At 44.8% G+C, this 21,473-nt stretch overlaps 1 protein-coding gene across 1 annotated transcript in view; it reads left to right on the forward strand.

The window, feature by feature from the left end:
- The window catches only part of LOC126336536 (protein Tob1-like), a 143,009-nt gene that overhangs the window by 65,187 nt on the left and 56,349 nt on the right, over positions 1-21,473 (forward strand). Inside the window, exon 2 of the mRNA XM_050000354.1 lies at positions 9,018-9,085. The gene's annotated coding sequence lies outside the window, so the exon portion shown is untranslated. The remainder of the gene's footprint in view (positions 1-9,017; positions 9,086-21,473) is intronic.

The following is a 21,473-nucleotide window of genomic DNA, read 5'->3' on the forward strand; positions in this document are numbered from 1 at the left end:
GTTAAGACCCATATTGCTCAGAGCCATTTGAACCATTTTTTTCCCGGGGGAAGCGGGGGGAGGAGGGGGGGGGGACCGAACCGCACAATAACCCTGGGTTCGCTGTGGGGCGGCGGAGGGGTGGGTAGACTACTGTGGCCTGTTGTGGGGTTGTAACCACTCTGTCGTTTCTAGGTCCCCAGTTTAATACATACTTACAAAATATCCATCAGGTACATTTCAAGCGATCTGCAGCTTCCCTAGTCGACATTCGGTGATATTTCTTGAAGTGGAAATCGAAACAACCACAGTTAAACCACGGATGGGGTACTGTTGTCGAGCAGTTCCACGTAAGCCATATATTTCTGTAAGCATTGCTAAGCGACGCTTGAGGTAGTGTAAAAGAGCGACGCCATCGGACAGTGGATGACGAAATGAGTGGTCTGTAGTGATGAATCGCAATACAGGATGTGGCAATCCAATGGAAGGGTTTGTGTTCGGTGAACGCCTGGTGAACGTTACCTGCCATCTTGTGGAGCGAAGTACAGGGGAGGTGCTGTTACAATACGGGTGTGTATTCCGTGGTTAGGGTGTGATACCCTCAGTGCGCTTCTGAAAACACTGAATGCGAAAGGATGTGAACACATTTGACAGCACTGTGTGCTGCTCTCAGTGAAGAGAGAGTCCGGAGACGATGATTCTACGTATAAGCACGATAATGTACCTAGCCGCAAAGTAGCATCTATGAGTCAATGGTTTGTGGACAATAACATTCCTGAAATTGACTGCCCTTCCAAGAGCCCCGACTTGAACCCAATAAATAACCTTTGGGATGAGTTGGACTTCTCTCCGCTCTCCGGTGTCTAACATCAGTACCCAGATATATGTAACAACTTTATTTTGTTCGAACAAAAAACAGTTTCTGTGTTAACTACTGCAGTCACATTGAGTAACTTACTGAGTTTGCTTATTAGTTTCTCACTTATGATGCCTGAAAAATGGGAGAGTGTTCTTTCTTTCTCGATCATAGAAGCGTTACATCCGTTAAAAATCTCTGCCTTTTTCAGATGCCCTTGATCGGGGCTTAATTTCGGCCGGAATGCGGTGGGACGGCGTTCCTGCACCTTCCAGGGAATTTTTTGAACTAGAACAAGTCGGCATCGAAGATTTACGTAAAACACTTCAAGCTATTAAATCACAACGTAACTGTAATTTGCCATTGTGCCGGCAGCAGTGAACGTCACAATGGGAGACATTCGATTTATGGACAGGGTCGAGACACGTATCGGTAATCTTGATGTCGACAGTCTTGTGTAAAAAATAATTTATCATTGTTAGTTTCATCACAAACTTTCAAAAATCGAAACTTCTGATTTTCATGGTTGACTGGAGAGGGGTATTGTATGGTTAAAAAGGTGCATTCCGACACTTGAAGTTTTAGAAATTAAGCACAGCCCATAATGCATAACGTTTTCTTATCTTAATTGTCTGTGATTTTCATTTGCACTCTCGAATGTTGGAAATTAGGTGGACCGATAAGGAAATAAATGAGGCGGTTCTGCGCAGAACAGGAATATGTGGAAAACACTGACAAGGAGAAGTGACAGAATGATAGGATATCTGTTAAGACATGAGGGAATGACTTCCATGGTACTAGAGGGAACTGTAGTGGGCAAAAACTATAGAGGCAGACACAGAGTGGAATACATACAGTAAACAACTGAGGACGTCGGTTGCAAGTGCTACTCTGAGGTGAAGAGGTTAACACAAGAGAGGAATTCGTGGCGGGCCGCACCGAACTACTCAGGAGACTGACCACCCAAAAGGAGAAAAAACACTCTACATCTCATATGCATTTCAAAGCCAGACATAGCAACATTACATTTTAAAAGCCGTCTGTCGCATTCGAGCCGGGACTCGATCCTGAGACCTTTGAGGCAAGAGTGTATTTGGTTCCGAACCAGCGCAAAACGAAAAACGTGAAACCCCTCGCCATTTCCAGTGTTCTGCTGAAGACTGTTGCCTTACTGATTATCGTTTGTCCCTGGCGACTTTCCGCGTGCAATCGTGGCGGGCACGTGTTTCGTAGTCCGCCCAGAGATAACATAGTGGTGGCAGACAGAGCCACCTGTTGGCACGCGAGGTCACCTTGGCCGCCCCCAGTGCTGCCAACATTCCGCACGTCTGCAGCCGGAGCTGGCGGGGGCACTGCCTCCCATTGCCAAATGTCGCCGCATCACTGGTGTGAACACAGCACCATGGTCGCTCCCGTTGTGCTATTTCTGCCGCCCGTGCCAGCGCGGAAACATTGTAAACGTATGCTGGCACCTACTGCGCTTCGCGACGACGGAGCATCATGTTATACGAAAACCGCGTTGTTGCTGCTACTGTCCCGTTCTGAAAGCCTCTGCGGAACTAGTTCCCGTTTTGCGCCTGACGTTTGGCAGATGTGTGGTCCGATTCCAGGGCGACATCCCAGGCAATGTGCGTCTGTCATTTGCAGTTCTCCAGCCATTGTCCATATCTTCGTTCCACAAGTAGTCAACTTGAATTGGTGGTCACATTTCCTTATCAAATATATGGTTTATATACAATTGTTGTTTACTCCAGTCTTTTCACACGACAGACATGTAGCAAAGTTGACAGGTACTGTATACGTTTGACAATTCCCATTAAACCCTTTCAGATGCTGTAGGCAATATTTCGCGTTTTTGCGTAAATGGTTAATTTAAACGTGAGGAAATGATGCTTATATCAACGACAGGTGAAGCGCATAGCCGTAAGCGTCCATAGTTGTAGGGTCAAGCTGTCGGATTGCTCTGCGAAAGATCCTGTTCGATACCGACTACTGCATGATTTTTTTTTCTCTCGGTCCAAGTCGTTTTGTAAGATGGCTTGAAGGGCTGCTTAGAAGCAGCTGCTCCAAGATCGTATAGATGACTACGATTGGGAAAGCAATGTGATGACCACGTCTTTCCAAACTGCTGTTACCATAGACTGACAAAGCAGCCAGTTAACATCCAGTTGTCTTCAGGATCTGACCGAACCCATCGCCACCGACCAACCGCCATGTCATCCTCCGCAATGGCGTCGTCGGATGCGGTGTGAAGAGGTGTCTGGTCAGCACACAACTCAGTTGTCAGTTTTCGTGATTTAAAATAATGGTCAGTTATTTTACGAAGTTGCAAAACAGAAATTTTGGGATTCTAAAATATACCGCATGTGAAGGACAGTATATGTTGAGCTTTTACGAAATTATGAGTATGTTTTAATAACATAATAGTTTCCTTTTTAGTGAACAATAAATTTCCATGAAATGTAATTTACATTTGGAAAAATATTGTTGTATAAATGGCAGTCAAATGTAAACGCAACAAATGGAAAAAAGTGTGTAAACTGTTCATCATTTCAAAAGTAATCGCCATAACTCTTATTACTTTTTTTTTCCACTGTGAGACACGACGATCAATGGAAAAACGTTTGCGGTTGCCTACAATAACGCAGTCAACTTCAAATGCCGGTTCTCTAATTTTTCGCAATAGCGTTGCTCGAAAAGAACCGTCATCTACCCTCCAAGAAGGCCCATTTGAGTTCACGAAGTATCTCTGTAATACTCATCTGTTGACCAAACCTACCGGTAAGAAACCTAGCAACACCCCTCTGAATTGCTTCGATATCTTTCTTTCATCTAACCTGGTTGGTATGCCAAACACTTGAGGAATACTCAAGAATGAGTCACACTAATCTTCTCTATGCACTCCCCTTTACAGACGAGTTACTCCTTTCTGGAATGCACCCAATGAGTAGAAGTTGGCCAATCGCTTTCCCTGCTACCTTCCTTATGTGCCTCTTCCATTTAATATAGCTTTGTAGCGTTTCGCCTTTCCATGTAACCGACGTGTCTGTGTCAGGTAGCAGACTAGTAATGCTGTATTCTAGCATGATGGAATTATACTTCCTGATCGTCTGCTTAACTTACGTTTTTCTGCATTTAGCGGTAGCCGCCATTTATCACATCAAATAAACATTTTTTCTAAGTAATATTGTATCCTACAGTCACTCGACGTCGACTTTTTTTCCATACAACACAGAGTCATTGGTAAACAGCTCCAGAGTGCTGCTCATACTGTTTGTCACATCATTTATATGCAGGTGGTGGTGTTCCAAGTGTTGCAATGCGCGGTGTGGACATCGTAGGACGCTGAAACATCATAGGCATTTCCCTCCATAAAAGGGACAGTCGCGGAGTATGCTGAAAAAACAATAGTTCCACTTTCTGCCACCAGGTGAAAAAATGGCGCTGTAAGCAGTCAGAACTTCATGCGGGCGCGAGAAAAGGAGGGGAACGATCAAATACATGATAATGGTGGTTCTGGCACTTTTACTAGGATTTGATCACAAGTTGTGTTCGGTATAGTCTCCTGACTCAGCAAAATACTGCATCCGTAACACAGTATAGTCGACAACTGCTCACAGCGTATCCGGTGTAATGAGTTACACTCACAGGCCACTTCGATCGATGGACTCTGGCATGGAATGAGTCTCTGCACATCAAAACTCTCTTCGCCTGTACTCCAGCAAAATTAGAGCAGTTCTTGCTGCCAGAGGTGACCTGTGTACTAAATTTCACACTGTCGCCTCCATAGCCCTGTGGTCAGCGTGGCTGGTTGCTATACGGATGACCTGGCTTCGATTCCCGGTGCTGGCGGAGATTTTTCTGTGATGTGAGAACTAGAACGTGGTGCGTTTAGCCTTCTAATGTCAATTGAAGAGCTACCTGACTGAGTAGGAGCGGTTCCAGCTCACGAAAACTGACAACGGCCGTGGGAGCAGTGTGCTCCTCCACGCCGCATCCAGAGATGCCACTGGCGGTGGATGACACGGCGGTTGGTCGGTTCCAATGAGTCCGCCGGTACCTGGGGACGGAAGTGACGTTTTTCGTCATACTTTCTGGTTACTTAGCCATCGAGCTGCGGCGCTGCCCTCCGCAAAGCACGGGCGCAGCCTCGGAGCCCGGCGGCCTCGACCTGAACTTGACTTCGGGGGTGCAGCTGGCCATTGTTGACGGGGGCCGCCAACCTCCTAAAACGGCGACGCCGGCGCCCGCCACCCCCGCGCGTCTATTTGCGGGCGCTGCTTTCCCCGCTGCCGCTGCTGCTGCTGCTGCTGCGGCCACAGCTTGCAAAACCCGGGGCGGCCGCTTGGCTCCGCTCCGGCATTCTTGTGACTCACTGGTCAACAACACAGAATTAGCCCGCGGAGGCTCGCCCTCCTGCCGCGTCCTACGCCACAGCCTCGCCTACATCTGTCTCCCCTGTCCGCAACACTCATCCTAGCGGAAAGGACCCAAAATTTCGTTTTTGCAATGCAATGAGCACACCCTCACTTCAACCACAGTTTACTGACTTTCCTATGTCTCACAGACAATTTTGTGTATCCGGTGGGTTACGTAAAGATGCTTAGAGCAACAGAGTCTTCCACTAGGCATGAAGTGCATGCTGTTATTCGACTTCTTCGTGCTGAGTGATTCAAAAAATGGCTCTGAGCACTATGGGACCTAACATCTATGGTCATCAGTCCCCTAGAACTTAGAACTACTTAAACCTAAGTAACCTAAGGACATCACACAACACCCAGCCATCACGAGGCAGAGAAAATCCCTGACCCCGCCGGGAATCGAACCCGGGAACCCGGGCGTGGGAAGCGAGAACGCTACCGCACGACCACGAGCTGCGGACTGCTGAGTGATTCCACCTGGGTTTCATGGAGCCCATATAGCGTAACTATCATTAGTGACACCAAAACGCGGCAATAGTGCAGGACCTACCCAGGTCTCTAAGGCATACGGCAAGACTCAGAATGTGCCGCCGGGGTGGCCGAGCGGTTCTAGGCGCTGCAGCCTGGAACCGCGCGACCGCTACGGTCGCAGGTTCGAAACCTGTCTCGGGCATGGATGTGTGTGATGTCCTTGTTCTAAGTTCTAGCGGACTGATGACCTCAGAAGTTAAGTCCCATAGTGCTCAGAACCATTTGAACCAATAGCGCAGGAACTTGAAGCTCGACGTACGGTCTTTCACGACGCAGGCGGTCAGGGAAGGAAGCGAGCGTCAACCGATGATCTTGTTCAGCGAGTGGACCCGGCGACTCAACAAAACCGTCTAACGAAGGGCAACTGCAACAAAGACGCTCCTACAGCGTTTTCGATTATAAGTGTTAGATGATCAACCATACAGCTCTGACTTGGCTCCCTCTGATTTTCATGTCATTGCTCACCTGAAATGCTAGCTATGAGGACAACATTTTGGCACAAACAACGAACTGCAGACCGGCGGTAAACTCAAGTGGCTGCCTTCTATGACGAGGGTACGGGAAAGTTGGTACTGGTCCCGGCGGAGGCTCGAGTCCTCCCTCGGGCATGGGTGTGTGTGTTTGTCCTTAGGATAATTTAGGTTAGGTAGTGGGTAAGCTTACGAACTGATGACCTTAGCAGTTAAGTCACATAAGGTTTCACACATTTGAAGGTTAGTACCGTGCTGCGGTAAATGTCTAAGTCCGAGTGACGGCGGTGTAGAGAAGTAGGTTACAAAAATGGTTCAAATTCCTCTCAGCACTATGCGACTTAACTTCTGAGGTCATCAGTCGCCTAGAACTTAGAACTAACACCACACACATCCATGCCCGCGGCAGGATTCGAACCTGCGACAGTAGCGGTCGCGCGGTTCCAGACTGTAGCGCCTAGAACCGCTCGGCCATCGCGGTCAGCCAACAAGTGAATTCCGTAGCGGCTACTTCCATGTTGAGCGCCATCGCACGTGCGCGCATTAGCGACCTCTGCTAGGGATGCAGTCAAAAAACAAATATACGCTGTGGACCCTTCGTAAAAACTCGGACGAAATGAACCTCAAATTACATCTGCTGGGACCTTGTCCAAGATAGCAATAGGAGATTCCTACATTTCCCTCGTCGTTCATGACCCGAATATGTAACTAACTTTGTCATATTTTGACCACCGGCTCGTCGTTGTCTGGTAATATTTGTTCTCACTGATGACAACAGAAATTTCGAGGCGCACATGAACAGCCAACTTTATCTTCTGGCTCCTTACGGAACTCAAGCAGAAAAGGAGGCGGCGCGTTAGTCCGTGGTGGAGCAGACAAGCAGCGTTTAACTGGGCGTCGAGTGGCAGCAGCGAGGAAAATAGGCTGATTGGTGGAAGACAGGCTGTCAGGGCCGGACGGTGGGGAAGTCCGCTGGAGTTCCTGGAAACGTGACGGCGGTCCAGCTCCAGGACGAAGGTATCCATACAGCATCCGAAGAAACACCTTGAATGGAAATGATCAAACGACACTCTCCTTGGATGGAAGCTTAAAATAACTTCTGAATATAAGGAAACAGCGGCTGTTAATTGAATACACAACTTATGATATTAATGACACAGATTATACCTGTCTTCAATTACCCCATTCTCCCAGGCGGTTACATACTCTTCATTAGGGCCATGTTCGCGTATCCGCCTTGTAGGTTCTTTTCTTTCTGTCCAGAGATGCTGCATCTCTCCTATGGCGTTCTCATCCATTTCACTCTTAGACTGCGCGTTTCTCAGTTTCTAAATACACACCAGCCTGATTTCTTAAACATACGAAATGAGGTGCTCCACCACAGAATCGGTGAAGGAAGGATTATGTAGAAAACAATAAACAGAACAAGCGATAGGATGGGAGTTAAGTCATCAGGAAGTAATTTCCACGGTACTAGGTGGAGACTTAGAGGCCAAAAATTGTAAGGGAAGACGAGTTTGGAATATACGCAAGAAATAATTGGGAACTTTGAGTGTAGGTGATATTCTGGTTTGGAAACATTGTAGGAGAGGAAAAAGTGGCGATCAGAACGAAAACAGTCGCAAGACTGAATCCCTTCCGCTCCTCCCTCGCCTATAAGAAATCAAAGAGAGAGAGAGAGAGAGAGAGAGAGAGTAATGATTTCTCAGTCTACAAGGTAACGTCATCACGAAAAGTATAATAAACAGTCATTGCTTAAATGTACGTGACATTTTTAATATCTCAGATGGCTAGTCAGTGACATTACAATCAATATATGAATATTCTAACAGCACAACCTATGAAAACAGCTTTCAAGAACGATCAGCGAAGGTTCCAGCAGCTGCAGCAGTTTAATGAATGAGCATAGACAAACTTTTGCAACCAAATATTACATTTTTTTTCATTGTGTAGTCACGTAGCATTTGTTGAAGGAAAAGGTGTATGTTCGGTACACGTGGGATGTACTTACATTCTTTATAAACGTATAAATTATAAGAACCTTTATTTAAAAACTGACAAAGATGATATAACTGTAGAAATAATGAAACGGCTATTTTATGGATTAGAAAACCCGTGCTTGTAGACTCCTGATTCGATGATTGCTTAAGAATTAAGTCTGCCACGTTTTGAAAAATTTCAGTGCGTGTGTCTATGTTTGCGCGCACGAGTGTGTGTGTGTGTGTGTGTGTGTGTGAGAGAGAGAGAGAGAGAGAGAGAGAGAGAGAGAGAAAGAGAGGGAGAGGGGAAGAGGGAGAGACAGAGAGAGAGGGAATAGGAAACTATAGGAGGTGAGGTGTACATGTCCATTTAACGTTATGTTTTTTTTTTTTGGGAATAAAATACGTCTAACACAGATACAGTTTCAAACAGCACAAGAACAACGATTTAAGAAATAATAGGAGTCTTTGTATCTGTTTGAATCGTTAAACTCTCTAAGGGTATCATAATATTTCATTAGTTGTATCTGTCAGTTCTCTCAGGTATCAACAAACAAGAGCCACGCAGATGTTGTATTTTGAAGGGAGAAAACCTGCCACGTACCGCTGTAGACAGTAACCTCTGGCTACTGTCCACAGCCGTTAGCGACGTACGTAGCTCGCTTTCGGATATTATATCATTTAACAGGGCGCAGAGATTACGCGGACGCCGAGCATGTTTAGACCTAGCAAGTCACTTCATCGTGTTTTGACGACATGTCTTCTGTTTGTATGTTCGCAGAAAACCGCAGAATTCCATCGAGAAAGGCAACAGCTCGTCATGCTGAGCTAGGGCAACGCACCTCCAAGGTAAGCTGCCTCCCACTCTATCTCGTAGCTAACTTTCAAAGAAAAACGCCTCACTAATGGCTAACAACAAATGGTCTAGATGATATCATTTCCTTACGTACAGGGAACTAAAATGTAAGATTTCTTTCGAACAATAAAGACATTAAATCGTAAGAGGGTGTATGAATAAAAATGCCTTCACTCACACGATGTATTTCGGTTCCTTTCGGTCAATCTTCAGATACAAATAGTCTAACACATAATTTACATTTACTCTTGAGTGATTTGAAATGCATTTTTCTGTTATGAGAAAGTTAAATGTTACGTTTTGCATTTCGTGAATCAATATGCGAAAAAAAGGCGAGAAACAGTGAAAAAGCTTACCGTACAAACAAGGACGAAAATTTTTGACCTTGTAAACGTTGGTTTATTCCTTATATTGCCGTACATCACGTCACTCAAGACGCACATTCGTTTACACATTTCAGTGTTTTTCAAATACTTCACTCTTGTACTGTACTGTACTGTACTACAACGTGTTATGATCGAAGACGAAGTTATCACTTAGTGTCAGAGACATGGTCAGAGGTCTGAGTATCAAGAAGTTGACCTATGCAAGGAATAAATTTAAAATAAGAGTTTAAACTATGGCTAGTGAAATATTATTGTTCATTTGACATAGATTCAGGTTCAAATGGTTCAAATGGCTCTAGGCACTATGGGACTTAACTGCCGAGTTCATCAGTTCCCTAGAACTTAGAACTACTTAAACCTAACTAGTCTAAGGACATCACACACATCCATGCCCGAGGCAGAATTCGAACCTGCGACCGTAGTGGTCGCGTGGTTCCAGACTGTAGCGCCTAGAACCGCCCGGCCACACCGGCCGGCATTGATTCAGGCTTTTTGATTTTGTGTACGTATATTTCTAGTTGTTCTAAGCGATATAAGGTCTTAACCTTGGCTTCATGGTGTAGCATCACCAAACTGTTTTCTACCGTTTTGATATCATGTTTGGTTTTTAGCATATGCTGGGCAATAACTGATTTTATCAAAGTGGTTGTGTCTGAAAAGCATTAATTGTCTTGGAAACGGGTTTAGAAATTTCAGTCTGTTTACCTACACATTCGGTAGGGCCTCTTTGGCATGTTACTTTAAACACTCCACTGCTCCTGTATTTTTGATAACCTCTTTTTTATGCTGTGGACTAATAAGTGTCCTGACCTATGATTAGCGGAGAATGCAATTGTTACATTGTTAATTGAATAGGTTTGCAACGAACAAACCAGCGTATGATGACCTCAAAAGGTTAAAAATTTTCGTCTTTGTTTGGTAAATTTTTCTCTGTTTTTCCTCTGTTTCTCGCTATCTCCCCCATTTGATTCACGAAATACAAAACCTAGCATCTATCTTTCTCATAACAGGAACACGCATTCCACCTCACTCAAGAGCAAATATAATTCACATGTTAGACGATTTGCACCTGACGGTCGACCCTCAAAGCCCGAAACGCAACCTGTAATTTAATAAAACACGAAAAAATTATGAATGAAGGCGTTTTTATTCACACTTCCTATGTATTGAATACAGTCATGTTTACAGCTGGAAGATATGGATAAAACTGAATTAAATCATAAACTTCGAGACTAAAGCGGCTGCTAACACAGGGTCTCTTAGTCACCATCTCGTATTTTTTAGAGCTTTCAGATATGTAGTCCAGTGCTATAGAACTTGAAAATTGTTTGTAATATTGATCCCTAGGTTTTGACATACTGATTGCTGGGTTTGTCGCTCTGGTGACGCAAATTGAAACTGATCACAACTGGTATTTAAGTAACACAAGTGACGTCACACTGAATATCCCACAATGTATTTTCTTGCATGTACGTCACCAGTCTTGATTTTCTACCACCCAGCACTTCTTCCTGCCTTGTCCTAATCCTCTCATCTGTAAATGTCTACAACATCTAACTAACACCCTTATCTGTTATCTTTTATTCTAGAGAATTGTTTCTTTCATTCATCTCTTATTATCGGTTTTTGTCTATTCGCTATCGATACCGAAAATCTAAAGCTTCATCTTCAAGCACTTAATCTCAGCTGGATGAAGTTTCCAGTCCTCTAATAACCAGGCAACATTATGCTGCATAATAATAACCGGATATACGATCTCGATTACCAAACTCAAGTGCCGTAGATGAAGCCTTAGACATTCTTAAGCGATAAAAAGTAGGCAAATGTCAGTAAACATAGTTGACTGAGGACAGGAACAATCATTATTCTCCAGAATAAAATATTAAACAATTAACGTACACAATTTCCAGAAGCCAGGAAACAACCATAAATAGTCCACTGCCGCTACAAATTATTCCTGCTATTGCTCCTTGTAGTAACAAGTTAACTACTCGTTGTTGCTATGTCTTTGTAACAACCTACCATTCGGCAGTTAAAGGTTTCCTGTGGATATCTTTGGAAATCTACCCTTTCTAATGACTCTTCATTTCGCATTTAACTTATCCACTTAAATTTTAATATCGTTAGAATAAAATAATAATTGGTATTAACATTATCATTTATGTGGCACATGTTTTATACCTGTTATGATTTTAGTAGCTCTGTTGGTATTCTATGTCATATATTTTATATTGTATCTTTATTCCCTTTGCTGTCGGATCAGACAAAAAGTCAAGCAGAAATGAGTCGAGTAAAAGGGGCAGTCAAAAAAAAAAAAAAAAAAAAAAAACGAGCGCCGGCCACAACGGGACAGTGCAATCGTCACCACACGCATTAAGACATTTATCCCACAGGGAAACTAGTCTATCAGTTCCTATTTCTAGAAGATGGTCTGCCGCTGACGGTTCCACAACCGCATCCCTTCCGACTGAAACCGACATCCACGCTTGTCTCTCTTCAGGTGAAAAAAGACGTGGAAACCACACGGCAAAGTATCGGGACAGTGTGGAGCATGTTGCTGTGTGTCTGAACAAAATCACATTAGCTCCTTCGTGCGGATGGCGGCGTGTGGGCGGGCGCTATCGTGAAACGGTATGATTCCGTCCGACGGCATTCCTGGGCGTTTCCACTTTACGGCACGTCGCAGTTTCTGCAAAGTGTCTTCATAGCGCTGCACACCGATTGTTGTTCCATGCTCGAGGAACTCTACGAGTTAGAAACCTCTGCAGTCGAACGAGAACATGATATGACCTTACCGGAGCTTGTCTGAACAGATATGGGATTTCTCTTGCGGGGCAGATGTGGAATGTTTCCACTGTTGGCTTAAAAGTTTGCCCCCTGGCTGCTGAAAATGCTGGTACGCGGCCGCTGTGGCCGAGCGGTTCTAGGCGGTTCAGTCTGGAACTGCGCGACCGCTGCTGCCGCAGATTCGAATCCTGCCTCGGGCATGGATGTGTGTGATGTCCTTAGGTTAGCTAGGTTTAAGTGGTTCTAAGTTCTATGGGACTGATGACCTCCCACAGTGCTCAGAGCCATTTGAAACTTTTTTTTTTAATGCTGTCGGGCGGAATCGTCCTGTTGCGCTATAATGCCCGCCCCCAACGCAGCCAGTCTGAAGGCAACACTTCAGCTATTTGGTTGGAGACTCTGCAACATCCTCCGAGCAGCCCGAATCTTTCACCGTGTGATTTTCAATTTTTTGGCGACCTGAAGAAACACACGCGTGGAAGTAGGTTTGAGTCGGACGAGGAAGTGCAAGAATCACTAAGGTTGTGAATTCGCCAGCGACTGAGCGCTTTCTACGAAGCAGGAATTGTTCGTCTAGTCTCCGAATAAGATTATTGTCTTAACGACTTTGTTGATTACTTTTGAATGTAATCATTCCATGGTCCCGTTGTGGCATGTGTTGGGTTTTCATTTGACTGCCCTTCATAAATATGGAGCAACATTTGTGGGAAAATACATCCCATTGTTCAGTTTCCCACACCATCCGTACAAACACTTTTCTCTCGACGTCACGCTTTTTGTGAGTTATTGTCACGACCGAACTCAGAGTCGGGAAGAAATTTTGCACGCGGTGAAGTGTTACCACACCATTACAGCCACGAGCTTACGCGGGAGAGGAGCCTAGAAGAACCTCGCAGTACGTTCGGCGACAAGGTGAAGGCAAAGTCGCGGGCAGACTGCCAGGAAAAGCCGCGGAAAGCGGCGGTCGCGGTGAGAAAACAGGAAAGCACGCCCGACCGGCGGCGACATCTGATAGCCGCGTCTAGATTGTTCCTCAGCAGACCCGCTGCTGCCCCCCTGTATGCCACTTCTGATAGCCGCGCTCCACTGTTTGGCCCTCACGTCCACCAACTTATCCTACTTGCTCATGCTCTGTCCTTATTAACCGTGTTCTGCAAAGAAGATATCCGCTGGTCGCACCTCAGAAACAATAAAATCCTTAGTAAATCACGGTTTGTATTTCAGAACAGTTTCAAAGTGGCTCTGAACATATGGGACTTAACTTCTGAGGTCATCACTCCCCTAGAACTTAGAACTACTTAAACTTAACTAACCTAAGGACATCACACACACCCATGTCCGAGGCAGGATTCGAAACTGCGACCGTAGCAGTAGCGTGGTTCCGGACTGAAGCACCTAGAACTGCTCGGCCACAGCGGCCGGCATGCAGGTGGTCAGACAGGATGCTTAGTACGTGTCACCTGTCAGAGGCGTATCTAGACGTATCAGGGATCGCATATCACTCCAACTGCATACGTCCCACACCATTACAGAGCCTCCACCAGCTTGAACAGACCCCTGCTGAAATGCATGGTCCATGGAGATCGTCTACATACCCGTAAACTTCCATCCGGTAGATACAATTTGAAACAAGACTCGTCCGACCGGGCAGTACGTTACCAGTCATAAACACTCCAGTGTCGGTGCTGACGGGCCCAAGAGAGGCGTAAAGCTTTCTGTCGTGCAGTCATCAACAGTACAGAAGTGGGTCTTCGGCTTCGAAAGCCCACGTCGCTGATGTTTCGTTGAATGTTGATGGCCCAGCATTGAAACCTGCAGCAGTATACGGAAGGGTTGCACTTCTGCCACGTTGAACGATTTTCTTCAGTCGTCGTTGGTCTCGTTTTTGCGGGATGTTTTTCCGGCCGCAGCGATGTTGGAGATTTGGCGTTTTACCAAATTCCTGATACTCACGGTCCAATAGTGAAATGGTTGTACGGGAAAATCCCCGCTTCATCGCTACCTCGGAGATGCTGTGTCCCATCGCTTGCGCTATAACGCAACTTAAATCTTGATAAGCTGCCATTGTAGCAGCAGTAACCGATCTAACAACTGCGCCAGACACTTGTTGTCTGATAAGGTGTTGCGACCGCAGCACCGTATTCTGTCTGTTTACATATCTCTGCATTGGAATACGCATACCTATACCAGTTTCTTTGTCGCTTTGGTACCCACCAAGGAGAATGACTCTTTTTGTGGATGACATTAGTATTGTAATCAATCGAAGCATACGCACAACAACAATAGAAATGATAAACAATATTCTTAGAAGTGTCATTGTCAGATTTTCTGTAAGTGATCTCACTCTCAATTTCAAACAGATACAAAATATTCAGTTCTGTACGTCCAGAGGTACTTCACTAGTAATAAGGGTAGTACATGGTGAGAAAATAATAAATAGGATCGAAACTTCAAGATTCTTAGGTGTTCATATTGATGAGAATTTAAATTGGAAAGAGCACTTTTGGAACTTCAAAAAAGTTAAACCACATTTGCGCTTAGAATCGTTGCAAATGTTGGGGAGAGAGAAAAATCAGTAAGTTGACATATTTTGGATATTTTCGTTCAACAACATCACATGTATTAATGTTCTGGGGTAACTCATCTTTAAGAAAGACGGTTTCATTGTTCAAAAAAAGTGCTGTAAGAATAATACACGGTGCTTATCTTGTAGATATCTCTTTAAGAAAGAGGCAATTGACTACTGCTTCACAACATATTTATTCCCTCATGAAGTTTGATGTAAACAATGCACTGGGTTCAAAAGGATCAATGATGTACATAATTTCAATACCAGAAGCAAAAAAGGACATTCATTGCTCCACCACAAGGCTATCTTTACAACAAGAATAAGCTGCACGATGCCCGCAACTAAAATTTTTGATCACTTGCCCAGTGATAGAAAATGCCTGACCGATAGTAAAGTAAAATTTGAAAACTAACTGAAAAAGTTTCTCCTTGTCAATTACTCCTATTCCGTAAAATAGTTTCTATTAACCTCGTACTCCGATGTAGTTCAAATGATTTTGAAACAGGCTGAAGATCCAAGTTCGAAAATCAAAACAGTAAATAGCAACAGCAGCATTGCCAACTGTATACCCCTAGCGGTCGGGGGACGTAGCTGTTTCTTCAGCTGCATCAGTCTACCAGAGGACCGCAACCATTTCACAAAACTCGCAATACACTCATAAACTGCGAAAGCAACAAGTCAGGTCATACAGAGCAGCTATATGGTTTCAGCCGTCCTGGTGAAAGAGGGCTTTTTCGTGTAAATGCATACAAACGTAGCACCAATAAGCACGGAAGCAAGTTACGTGTTTAGTCAGCGACAACAGCGCCGTAGGAAATCCAGTGGCCTTCTGGCGAGCTAACTAGCTGAGGGCACTGAACCCCGACCTTCCTTAGCCCGTGTTTGTTAATTCGTCCGCTTTAACGCCTGCCGCGTTAGGCAACGCTCGGTCTCTGATGACTGCCGTGCGGGCGATGTCGTAAACACATCAGGTACCCTGGAGTGGAGACCGGGAAGTCCGAAAACAAATAACACGTTATCTACGTTTAGCGCGCACAGCAGCACATTTTCCACAAACTGATTTTCAGACAGAACTTTCGTCTATGTATGCTATGAATTTCCTTAGAACCACAGAGTTTAAATGAAAGTGTGGTTACTACAAGCGGAAATAGAAGATGTTTAAATGAATATTGCCATAGCTTGGCTATGTCAACGATTAACTGTATTGCAGAGTATAAATGTTTCGAGTATTCTGTAGTTATCTTTCCTAAAGCTACATATTTACTGCCATACATTCATCGACTGCCTACAGTGACATATATTTCGTTATTTCCTGCAGGGAGGGAGGGTTCAAAATTAACTAGACGGGAAAATATAAAAGGCAATCAAAAAGTTTCCGGTCGAAGACCGTGCAGTCCAGAATCGGTATGCCAATCAGGCAGTGAGGCAATCATCCCACCGAGAAACTAGGTTGAAAATACATGTTTGGTGAAGCACCCTGTCCTGCTGCGGAAGAAGTTCGTAAATGCATGCTGCAAGACCTCGTCCGACAGGAATTGTCGGCCCTACAAGGCGTTTTTTAAGTGAGAGAAGGCGTGATAATCGTATGGGGAGAGATTAAGTCGAATGCTCGAACGTCTCTCACTTGTATTGACGTAGCATCTGCTTGACGAAATTTGAGTTACGGAGACGTGCGTTACCTGAAGTAGCAGCACGGTAGTTTTCGACGGGCGTGCTGCCACATACACATTTTCATCCTGTGATTGACGTCTACCGGTGTCTGTCCTTCGGCAGCCATATTTCGACGCTTCTGGTAGAAATGTCACCATTGTTCACGTTCCCGCAATTATCGCACGAATCTCGTAAAGACACCAAGGCCACACTAATCCCTTGCTTACATGTCGGTGCCTTATATACCCGCATCGGAGTCGTGCTACGTTGTATATACGTCTGCCACCAAACGAATCGTTTTTGACCGCCCATTACATTTCATACAGTTTAAGATAGGCAACCCAGCTTACATCATGTACCGCAGATGCAGAAGATTTTAAGTTGCGTTGCCTCTCTGTAGGTGCATGAAATAATGTCTGGGCCAGTTTTACTTTATCCATACAGTATAAGTTGACATCCATGCTTCCGCTAAACCACTTGGCAAGAAAGTAAGGAAGATCAGGCTTTAACAACTCATTGGCGACGAGATTGCTAGAGATGGAACATGAACTCGGAATGGGACAACACAGAGGCCATGCCCGTCACAAATGAAAAATTCCAGAATTTTCTCTAAGCGATTTAGAGAAAGCACAAGAAGAATAGATGGCCAGACAAGGAATCGGCGTAAAATCATTTCTAGAAATTAAAAAAATCGTTCAAATTGCTCTGAGCACTATGGGACTTAACTTCTGAGGTCATCAGTCCCCTAGAACTTAGAACTGCTTAAACCTAACTAACTTAAGGACATCACACACATCCATGCCCGAGACAGGATTCGAACCTGCGACTGTAGCGGTCGAGCGACTGTAGCGCCTAGAACCGCTCGGCCACCCCGGCCGGCTCTAGAAATTACCAGAATAGTTCCTTTTCTAGGGAAAAGCCGATTACCTTTCATTCACGGCCAATCATAGCTTGTGATCCATCTATAACGACTTAAATATCAATGGACGTTAAATTTAATCTATCTACAAGCTTTTTACACATTTGGAAAACGCAAACTTGGTGAGAATTAGTCCAGATTCCTTGAATGCAGAATGTGCAGTTTCAAGGTGTATGTAAACACGAATCACAGTCAACAGCGTTACCCGGTCCAAGTTGCTCTGTGGAGGGACGGAATTTAATCCAGGACATTAAAACAAGGCTTGAAGATCAGGAACTTCACGTCACCAGCTCACCTCAACATGCTGGCCAAACGCTGGCAAATTTATTATATGACCAGTATTCGAACCGACTACCTCCGAGCAAGCGTCATCAAAAAGGCGTGCGTTAGTGATCACGGCTGCAGTGGCGGTTACTGTGAGGAGGAATAGTAGATCGAGCAAGGTAGCTGGATAGGAAAAAAAATGGCTCTTAACATCTGAGGTCATGAGTCCCCTAGACTTAGAACTGTTTAAACCTAACTAACCTAAGGACATCACACACATCCATGCCTGAGGCAGGATTCGAACCTGCGACCGTAGTAGCAGCGCGGTTCCGGACCGAAGCGCCTAGAACCGCTCGGCCACAGCGGCCAGTAGCTGGATAGGATCTTCATTTTGTTGAGCCCAGTACATGTAAAATAGTTAAAATTTTGTTACAGTGTGTGTAACATGTCTTGCTGTAGCACACAGGTCCCACCACACCCTCCCCTCGCACGTTCTATTAGTCCCTCCAGATCCTTGAACGCCATGCATTCTGCCTCACCAGGCGCGCTGGGTAGCCGTGCGGTCTACGGCGCCTTGCCATGGTTCGCGCGGCTCCCCCCGTCGGAGGTTCGAATCCTCCCTCTGGCATGGGCGTATATGTTGTCCTTAGCGTAAAATAGTTTAAGTTAGATTAAGTAGTGTGTAAGCTTAGGGACCGATCACCTCAGCAGTTTGGTCCCATAATCCATACCACCACCACTCTGCCTCACCTTCCGAATCCGATCATCTTCCTCCACAAGGATCCTTTACCAAATCATCAAATTCCCACCTCTCCTCACTCATACTGAACACCTCCAAACTACTTACACCATCCACAACTCCACTCTAATATCCTATAGTCTTCCTTCTACTTTCCAACTCTAGTATGCTGCCGCCCGTCTACCAATACATCCCACCAACCCTATACCTACACAACCTTCACATACTCTGCCAAAGAAACTTCAACAGTTTCCCCCTCCCAGTTCATAAACTCAATCCAGATATTTACCCATCCTTCCAACTTTAAACCCACCCCACCTGTTCCACTTGGTCAGGGTTCCCTCGTATTACCCTATCGCATTTTTTCCTCCTTCTTTCCTAGCCTCTTTTCCTCACAAAATTTTGTCCTCAGTGGTACACCTTCTAGTTCACCCCGTCTTGTATCCCAACAACCACTCCTACACCATCGTTACATCCGCACCAGTCCTCCATCCATGTTCAACCCTCCTTCTGAAACCTCCCCTTAGAAAAATTAATGAATTACTGCACTGATAAGCCCATTACGTTATTTGATTTTCAAACAGCTGAGCAAAACTGAACGTACTCAGACATTTCTCTGTTTACTTATTCTGATCATCACTAAACTGACACAAAATATTTTTAGCGCAACGCAATCTGACTTTAAATAATCCCTACAAAAGAATGTCACTGACTAACAATAACCTATAACTTTCATGAATCACTTACCTCACAAAAATCTTCGTTACTCGAACTACTACAATACAGCAAGCGCCAATACTGCCAGCTAAATAAAAGATTCTAACTACTGAAGGCACTAACTACTGATAGGCATAGTTAGCAAATGAAAGATTTCGATAGAGAACAAACAATGTATTTACCTTAATAGTGTTCAAAAGTCATTATATCAATTCATGTCATCCACTCTTACAAATTTACTCTCTCTGATGGACTCACGTCCAGATCATCCACTCTCAAAACTCCGCCATCTCTCTCCTCACATCCACAACTGCTGGCGGCTCACCTCCAACTGCGCAACGCTACGCGCTGTTCACATCCAGCTGCCCAAAACTACAATAGCGAATATTTCAACAATGCCAACCAGCCACAGACTACACACAGCAGAGTCAGTGATTTTCATACAGAGCGCTACGTGGCGTTACCAACATAAAAACCTGAACAGCCTACTTACACTTCTTCTACCTGCCTCGACGACCAACCTTTATCCCTTCAACAATGATATACCGTCCCCAAGGCGGGTCCTTCCAGTTTTAGCGCCAGCGAGATGCGTCTTTTTAACATCAGTGCTCTGCATCGTGATTTTTTAAATGTCCTCTTATTGTGTTTTTCTTTTTACCTTTTATTACAACTTTTCTTTTACTTAAATCGAAGAAAGTTATGTTTCTTATAAGGAAAAACTACCATTATCATCTTTAAAGGGATTTTTTTTAAATTCAATATAAATATCTCTAAATATCTCGCCTTTCTGTTCAGTATACTTTTTTCCATCTCATTTAGAGTTTGTTGTCATTTGGCCTAAGAGTGATTTGACTGTATTGCTGACAACCCATGTGGGGTGAAGGTGGATGAAATACCAATAAAGGCCGGCCGCGGTGGCCGTGCGATTCTAGACGCTTCAGTCTGGAACCGCGCGACCGCTACGGTCGCAGGTTCGAATACTGCCTCGGCCATGGGTGTGTGTGATGTCCTCAGGTTAGTCGGTTTGAGTAGTTCTAAGTTCTAGGGGACTGATGACCTGAGATATTGAGTCTCATAGTGCTCAGAGCCACTTGAACCATACCAACAGATGAAGAAAACAGTACTCGGACAGCAGGTTAAAGTCCAATGCCAGCAGATAAATAATAATAATAATAGTAATAAGTAAGATGGAATAAAGTAAGCAGAAAGAGCCGTGTGGAAGTAGAGTCGGGACGTAACTGCGCTGCAGACTGCGGGTTGCGTGCGGGGCCGTCACGGCAGGTGGCTTGGGTGTCCATCAGTAGGATGCCACCAGGGCGGCCAAGGACGTGGAGAAGCGGCCGTGCGAACTGGGGCCCACAGCTCTGCCAGCCGCTGCTGCCTTTCGTTTCCCCAGAAAAGGCATGCGGTGACTCCGGAACTGACAGCCCTGCAGCTAGAGCAACCTGGTACAAGCCACTGGGTAACCGACTGCTATCGCCTCCTCAATTTAGCGGTTAACACAGTACGAACACTGATCCCCACGAACCATGGACCTTGGGGTCGTTCGGACACCACAACGGTGCAGACAGCTGTACAGTAGCCGCGAACATACTGGAGGGATATTTGTGGTGAGGCCACACTAATACAGGGTCCCCAATCCTTCCTGATAAACACAAGTAGCTCTTTGTTCAGAAGCAAAATAAAAAGTATCAAGGAAATGTTAGTTACCAGGGGGATATTAACCAGCATCGTTGGCTTTCTTGTAACTTCGTTCATTACGAAGATAGATTCAAATTCAAATGGCTCCAAGCACTATGGGACTTAACATCTGAGGTCATCAGTCCTTTAGACTTAGAACTACTTAAACCTGACTAACCTGAGGAGGGAATTAGATTAGGAAATGAGCCACTTAAAGTAGTAAAGGAGTTTTGCTATTTGGGGAGCAAAATAACTGATGATGGTCGAAGTAGAGAGGATACAAAATGTTGACTGGCAATAGCAAGGAAAGCGTTTGTGAAGAAGAGAAATTTGTTAACATCGAGTATAGAATTAAGTGTAAGGAAGTCGTTTCTGAAAGTATTTGTATGGAGCGTAGCCACGTATGGAAGTGAAACATGGACGTTAAATAGTTTGGACAAGAAGAGAATAGAAGCTTTCGAAATGTGGTGCTACAGAAGAATGCTGAAGATTAGATGGGTGGATCACATAACTAATGAGGAGGTATTGAATAGAATTGGGGAGAAGAGGATTTTATGGCACAACTTGACAAGAAGAAGGGACCGGTTGGTAGGACATGTTCTGAGGCATCAAGGGATCACAAATTTAGCACTGGAGGGCAGCGTGGAGGATAAAAATCGTAGAGGGAGAC

Source organism: Schistocerca gregaria, chromosome 1 (assembly GCF_023897955.1).
Source record: "Schistocerca gregaria isolate iqSchGreg1 chromosome 1, iqSchGreg1.2, whole genome shotgun sequence".
NCBI classification, from domain to species: domain Eukaryota; kingdom Metazoa; phylum Arthropoda; class Insecta; order Orthoptera; family Acrididae; genus Schistocerca; species Schistocerca gregaria.